This window comes from Lycium ferocissimum, chromosome 11 (assembly GCF_029784015.1).
Source record: "Lycium ferocissimum isolate CSIRO_LF1 chromosome 11, AGI_CSIRO_Lferr_CH_V1, whole genome shotgun sequence".
Taxonomy (NCBI): Eukaryota; Viridiplantae; Streptophyta; class Magnoliopsida; order Solanales; family Solanaceae; genus Lycium; species Lycium ferocissimum.
In genome coordinates, this window is record NC_081352.1 from 32,389,750 (window position 1) to 32,398,183 (window position 8,434).

Sequence of the window (8,434 nt, forward strand, 5' to 3'; positions counted from 1 at the left end):
ACCAACATTTAGACTGAAAAGAGCAACAACAATTGGAGAGGGAAACTATAGAGAATGTGCGTGACTTTAGTATAAGTGAAGTGATGAAATGAAACTCTTATGTTTGCTTAAACAGTTATAGAATTGTCAGATTTTGTGAATCCCGTGTGTGTAATCAAAGTTGGCATTGCATGTAAACCATTTAATGTAATTTAAGACAGCAGTCAACATAAGTAGAGTTTTTTTTAACAAAAATCATCCCTCTTTTTTCATCCCTACTTCTACTTTATCCTTATAATATTTCACTTAACCAAAAACATCCTCTATGTTTCCCAAAGTTAACCAAAAACATCCCTCTATTAATATTTCCATTATAGGTGTCAAATATGGCCCGGCTTTTGGTGGCCCGCCCAAAATGTTATGGGCTTTGCTCAAAATAGTTTTGTATTGGGCTGATTTAGTCCAATCCAACATAAATTATTTTAAAGTAAATAATCTCCAATTCAATCCAAACCTAGCCCGTTTTTAAGATTTACTTTACTTTGTGTGTATTGCTTGATATTTACTTTATTTTTTGTATGTATTCACTTTTCTTGTATCACGTATCTTATAAGTTTTGGGCGTGTTTGATACGAAGGAAAATGTTTTTCTCGAAGCACCAAAAATGTATTTCTAGAAAATTGACCCTTAAAAAAAAATTGGATATAGTTGGGTGGATCATGACCTAGCCAAATTTTAGCCCGTTTCGGTCCAACTTATTATTGCCCAAATAACTTTTGGGTCAATCTAAGCCCAACCAATTTATTAACTTAATCATAGGAATAATTACTTGACATAGCTACTTCTAAGAGGTAACTATTGATAATAACTAAATTTCAATTTATTTATATTTAGTAGCTACAGTGATTTTGTAAATTACCATTCGCAACTATACCAAAATACATCAAGAAAACCGTGGCTGTAGTGGTTATTAGGTGTGGCTTTGCCCTTGCCCGCCCAGGTTCGAACCCAACCAACCACATTACTTTTCCAAATACATTCAGATACAAGACAAGAAGCGCAAATACATATGAGATACATTCAAATAAAGTTCAAATACACGTGACATCAGATACAACATGTACACTCAAATACAGCGAAAATGTACACTCAAATATAGCGAAAACACTGTCAAATACACGCGAATACACAAAAGGTAGCTACGAATGGTAATTTCAAAAAGATAGTTACGAATGGTAAGAAGGGACAATAAGCTAGTTATTTATCTAAGTTTATTATCATTTTAACTTGCTCAATCTCAGCCAAATCCGCCCATTTGACACCACTAATTTCCATCCATATTTAAAGATTCTTTATGGATTGAAATCAATTCAAAAAATCACATTCAGCAAAAAAATGTGCAGGAAAAAGAAACGAGTAGTTTTGATTGATCAGTAATACTTTGAAAATTTGAAATAGGAAAAGGATAGAGAAACAGAAAAATTAGAGAAAGAACTTATTTTTATGATTTTGCAAGAAAGAGATCGGAAAAAATCAAAGACCCCAAAAGATGCAACATTCTTTTGTTAATAGTGGAGAGCTCATTGAAGTTGAAGGTTCTCCCTTCTAAAGAAAAAAAATCACGTGAGAATGAAAAAACTGTTAAATTTGGATGGAAATATTAACAAAGGGATGTTTTTAACTAATTTTGTGAAACTTAAAAGATGTTTTCGGTTAATTGAAACACTACAAGGATGTAGTGGAAGTTAGGGGGAAACAAGAGGGATGATTTAGATTAAAAACTCATAGTAGTAAAAGGGTCAAATGTGTTTATCTTTTTTTTCTTTTTCTTTTTTCAAACTGCTATACTATTTTCTTTTTAAATATTCTTTAAAAAAGGAAACATACAAAATATTGTAAAGGGGTTTAAAATGAAATTAAGAGCAAGCTCATTTGTCTAGGTGGTGAATTTAAATTCCATCAATAGGTGGTATTTCTGACTCTTTTCCTCCTCTTTCCCCTAATATAATAAAAATAAAAATAAAAGTGTGAAAATTACTTGAAAAGCTTGTACTAGTTAAAAGAAAGAATTGTTCTACTCTTTGCGAGAACCTCACCGTAGAATCTCGTGATCCCGACAAAATTAACATGTAAAACTTGTTTCACATTAGTATGCACGTCTGTTTTATTTAAGTTTTAAGTACAATTTCATGTATCACCTTGATCAGGAGGTACGCCAATCATCTTGAATATTTTATATATACATTGTCTAGTTGTTTAGGTGTACGGCAGTCGTCGTGGCCTTGATGATTGAAACAAAGAAAATGTGATTTCATAGAAATGTTGAAATGACAACATTTTTGCATAATGGCTTATCACTCTTGCCTCACTGTGAGGTGGTTTGTCTGTGATGCTTTGAGTTTATATCCATTATATGACAGGATTGGGGTTGCTCGAATGATAAGCACCATTCGCCTCCAATCTGGGAGAGGAGTAAAAAAAATTGTTATACTCACACTTTATTTTTATTATGCCACTTGACTTATGCAAGTGTAGAGGTTGGGGATGTGGGAGTTAGGAACTCTATTTCTTCCATCCATTTGATAAGCCTCATTTTATGTTCGGCGGAGATTGAATACACTTCTTCATATTGCTGAGTCGAAGTATGTTCCGAGCCTTCTTATTTCATCCACATAGTCACAGAAGATCTATAGATACATTGCTTAGGTTTTATTCTGGCACGAGCATTTTCATGATATAATTGTATGAACTGAAAGATGTACATTTTGACATACTTGTCTTTAGGCTCATATCCAACTCATATGCTTTTTCAACGCGGGTGAGGATAAAGAAAAAATGGAGTTGTAGTTTTAGATTAGAGGGTATCTTGGTCAGAAAAGATTCACCAAAAGAAAGGAAGGGGCAAAAGTTAAAAAGAAAAATATACATAGATATGAGGGGCAATAATTAAAGACTCGTCCATTTTAAGGCTAATTTATGAAAAAAAATCTAAAATATGAGTTAAATGGATTGATTTTATAAATATGGACTAAAATTGTCAGGTCTAGTATGCTGAATTGCTACATACATTTTATCAAGTTTGACTATTATTAAAGTTTTCATCTCTGCTCATACATATGCTGCATCTTTTGATCAGCTGCTCAATATTGAACTCCATAATATTAAAAAAAAAAACATAAAAAAACTGTAAAGGTGTTTAGAAATACTTTAAAAAACTATACAGCTAAAGAAATAATTGTTTTGTAATAAGAGTGGACTAAAAATTGTTCGACTCTTTGCTTCCATCACTAAATAAAGTTTATTTGTAAATATAATTTTTAGTATTTGATAATTATGTTATTACGGTTCGCTCGATGTGAATTTATGAAATTGAGTGCCGGTCACGCCACCTATTACCTGCCTAAATTGGGGATAACTACTTCCTCATGTCCAGGATTGATAGAAACTTTAACTACACTCGTAGACCTAGACCGCCGGAGATAAAGAATGTCATGAAAAATATGAGGATTAAAAATATGCGGTTTATATATAATAAACTATTGAGATTTGAAAGTGTCTTGCAAAGACTTGAATAAAATGACTTGTCAAGTTATTTAATCTATATCTATATCTATATATATATATATATAATATAAAGCTAAACATAGACAAGATGATGTGGCACCTCTCTTTAGCCACCATTCACAATTATCTTTTTTCTCAAATTTTTGACATTTTTTCTACTTTTCCCTGCTAAAAAATAATATATTCATGTAATTACATTAATATTAATGTTTACCTACAGTTATGTCAGTCCACGAATTGCTATTACACCCTTTCACATTCAATTGTGTTGTTCTGAGAATGACCGTTACTGTATTTCATTTTAATATGCGTTATTTATGATGCTATTTACAAACCTATTTTCTATTTACGGAGAACACCATTTGTGGACGCCATGCACTTTTCTACATGTAACTCTCCTCTCTATTTGACAAGTTGACTTTTCTGGAGGAAGGTGTTGCCTTCCTTTTTGTCTATATGGTTATGATGCCTGTAAGTAAAACTTCTTTCTAGGATTAGGTATGAAGTGTGTTTCGGTAAACTTCTAGAGGTTTTTTATTTACCTGTCAGCTTTGGATTATGTTCACTAATTATATTATCCCCTCACTATCTTTAACTTTTATTTTTCACTCATGATTCATGTAGATGTTGAAAAGCTCCTCGACTAATTAAGGTAAATATTACTCCTTGTATCCCAAATTATGAGGTAGTACTATTCATTTTTCGAGATTCAAATTATGTAAAGTTTGATCAACATTTCAACATGTATTTTTTCATCATATTGACATGAGAATAATTACAATTTATTATATTTTCATATAGTTTTTGAATATACAAATTTTAATTCTAAAATGTTTACTTGATTTAATTCAAGTTAGCTTTAAAAGATTAGCCAAATTGCCTTTTTGGGAGCTAAAAGTGTCACATAAGTTCTAAGGAAGTAGATAGTAGATTCATTCGATATGAATAATCGAGCCAATGTAATCCATGAGAGATAGTAGTGTACGTTATGAATGTGCAACTGGAAATGGTTGATGCATCAACTTCATTACAAAAGTTATTTCTCTCTGGAGAGGCTAATTGTGTGAACTTCAGTGAAGTAGGCAATGTAATATCTGATATGCAATTTCAACCTTATATTCGACCATCTTATTCTGAGTTTCATGCTGATAAGGTTCATACTACTAGGAAGAGAAAAAAATCTCGGATAAAGATATTGTGAAATGAGAAAAAGAAATCTTATGGTAAACACAAAGACGCTAAAGGAAATGTAGTGAAAGGCATTAACTAGCGTAAAAAATTAAAATGCTAAGCGGTGGATTAACTCGTGTGTTTGCAGAGAATTCTTTTGTTAAGTAAAAATTGAAGGAAATGGGAATAGAGAAAATGATAACAAGAAAGTGGAATGGAGAAGTGCCTTCATATGAAATGAATACATCTGTTCATATATGAGCGGTATAATATGCATATTTTTCAAATATTGCTTTAAAGGCTGATCAAGAGGAGAAAAAGAGATTTTAATTTGGTGAAAGGATGTGACGGTTTAGGGGTAGACAGTGAAGAAAAGGAGTAAAAATAAAAATAAAAATAGGAAAGAGAAAGAAAGAGAAAATAGAATGTTGCTTTTTCTTTCACCCAACCTGTTGGAATTTTGAGTTTGCATCTTCTTCTATTTCTTTCCCCCTCCTCTCCTTTTTCCCTCTTTTGTTTTTCTTTGTCCTATAGAACAGTTGGAAAGCTTTAACAAATATGTAATAACTAACTGCTAATTGAAAGTCCTATCTACGTACATCACTTGAGTTTGAAATTTTTGTCACATTAATTTTTTCTAATTTTAATTCAATTATTGCATATATGAGGTGTTAAGGTCATTTTATTTAATTATGTTTGGATGTTTCCACTATTTTTAATAATGGGAAGTTTGCAAGAACCTACTTTTTATTATTTTTCAATATTGAATAATTAAAAGAGATTTTTTTTATAAACTTCATGAATTCTTTTATGACGGCGCGAAAGCGCGGCCATATTCACTAGTGTTATACTAAGAAATGGTAATATATGTGATGTGTAGAGAAAGAATACCCTCGTTTTAATCTATAAGAACACATGAGATGTCAAAGTTGTGTGGACTATCGCGGAATTAAACTCACTAGTCATGTGATGAAATCTTAGAAAAAAGTAATATAATAGAGCTTAAATTAGGAATACGACAAAAATTAATAGCGAATCAGTTCGGATTTATGTTTGGTATATCTACAACACAAGTTATATTTATTCCTTGCTTAGAAGATTGATATAAATTTATTGCGAATAAAAGAAAATCTACATATGATTTTTATTGACCTAGAGAAAGCATATGATAAAGTACCGAGAAAGGTCATTTGGTGGGTGATGGAGGAAAAAGAAATTCATATTTAAATATATAAATGTCTGCGAGCATGTGTGAATGATTTGTCAATAGCGTGAGAACAATAATACCAGATACAAATGAGTTTTCATAATAGTGAGTTTACACAAGGGATCAACAATGAGCCCTTGTTTACTCTAATTATGGATGAGTTAACCAACACAATTCAAGGTGAGATCCTACGATATGTGTTATTTGTTGACGATATCTGTGTTAATTGACGAAACTAGTGAGGGGTGTCAGTCAAAAGTTTGAATGTGGAGAAGCACTTTAGAAAGTAAAGATTTTAGGATAAGTAAAAGTAAGGCTAAGTACACGCACTACAAGTTATGTCAACTTGAGAAGAACGAATTTGAGGTAAGACTAGACGAGATTGCGATATCTAAATGCAAGCAATTCAGATATTTATGGATGTGGTTCTAGGAGAATAATAATAGATGAAGATGTTACTCACAGTATTAAAATTAGATGGTTGAGATTGAGAAGTGTTATGTTGGGGTGTTACGTGATAGAAGAATGCTTATAAAAGTGAAAGGTAAATTATATTGAACAAATAAGATTAACAGTATTATATGGTCGTGAATGTTTGGCAGCTAAATTGCAACATATCCAAAAGATGAGTGTTGTAGGGATGCGAATTCTAAGATGGACGTGTGTGATCATGTAAGATTAAATAAGATTAAAAATGACCACGTGTGCCAGGAAATGCAAGTGGCACATTGAGGATAAAATGAGACAAGGTATCTTGAGATGATTTGTTTGTATCTTGCGGCAATCTCCAATGCGCCGAATACAATGTGAAATCATCGTCAGTGAGGATGTTAAAATGGGAAAAGACCTAAAATCACATGAAATGATATTGTCTCGAAAGATCTACAATTTATTTGAATTCATAGAACAATGAACGAAAAGGATCTAAATAGGTGATATCAATTAGGCATTTTTGTGCTAGTGAGATCAGTAGTCGCGAGCCCAATTTTTTTTTCCTAGCTCTTTACAAGCCTAATAAAGAATAACTCATTATAAAGTGGAAAAAAATAACTCTTTTTAATCCGTGAGAGACAATTTTTTTTTTTTTTGAGCTACCCTTTATTATTCCTAACAAGGGGAGTGCAACTTTATTGAAGCATTGAAGGACAACATTGCAATGTGATAATGCCGTGGAGTACGTATTTGCTTATATTGATTGTAGAGTAGCTTTGTATGGTGTGTGTATTTAATGTTGCAACTAACCGTTTAGGTTGAGAACATTCTGCAAATAAATTTTAGCTGGGTTTCTTAGTAAGGATGCTCTTAAAGATAATGTCAGATTCTGTTTTCATATAGGTATATATTAATGTCATGGATAAGCAAAAAGAATCTGCCCATGTGAATGCAGTCTCAAGGATAATGAAAAGTATTGCTACTGGGGTGTGTTCGGTACGAAGGAAAATGTGTTCTTGAAAGATAAGTGAATTTCTACTTATTTTCTCATATTTGTTTGGGTAACGGAAAATAAGTGAATTACTTACTTTTTTTCTCATGTTCGTTTAGTTGGTAGAAAATATTTTCAGGAAAATATTCACCCAAGCCCCACAACTCCACCCCCACCCCCAACCCCCCACCCCTAATTTTTTTCTGGATTTTCTAAACCACCACATCCCCTCCCCCCGGTGTGGACCATACCACGCCAACCCCCACAACCACCCACCCCGCACCCTCAATTTTTTTGGAGGGGGTGGTGGGGTGTCGGGTAAGGGGCGTGGGGTGGGGCAAAAAACCAAAAAAAAAAATTCAAAACTTCTTTTTCAAAATAATTTTTTTTTTTTTGGGATGGGGGTGAGGCAGGGGTGGGGTGGTGCAAAAAACGAAAAAAAAATTCAAAACTTTTTTTTAAAACAAAATTAATTTGGGGGTAGGGGGTGGGGGTGGTGCAAAAAACGAAAAAAAAAAATTCAAAACTTTTTTTTCAAAACAAAATTAAATTTTTTTTTTGGGAGGTGCGTGGGGTGGGGTGGGGTGGTGCAAAAAAAAAAAAAATTCAAAACTTTTTTTTTCAAAACAAAATTAATTAAGGTGGGGTGGGGGGGGGGGGTGGTGCAAAAAACAAAAAAAAAATTCAAAACTTTTTTTTCAAAACAAAATTATTTTTTTTTGGAAGGGTTGGGGGTGGGGCAAGGGTGGGTGGGGTGAGGATGGGGTGGGGGTGGGGGTGGGGGCAGGGGTGGGGTTTGATTGCTGGTGGGCGTGGGGTGGGGTGGTGCAAAAAATAAAAAAAAAATTTAAAACTTTTTTTTCAAAACAAAATTAATTTTTTTTTGCTAGGAGTGGGGCAGGGATGGGTGGGTGGGGTGGTGGGAGTGGTTGGGGGGGTGGGTTGGGTGGTTGGTGGAATGCACTTATGGACATGTTTTCCTACTTTTATTGGGGAAGTCATTTTTCCCATTTTTGAGAAACTTGTTTTCCTAAAAAAAATATTTTTCAAAATTTTTGAACAAACGAACATAGGAAAAATTGGAAAACATT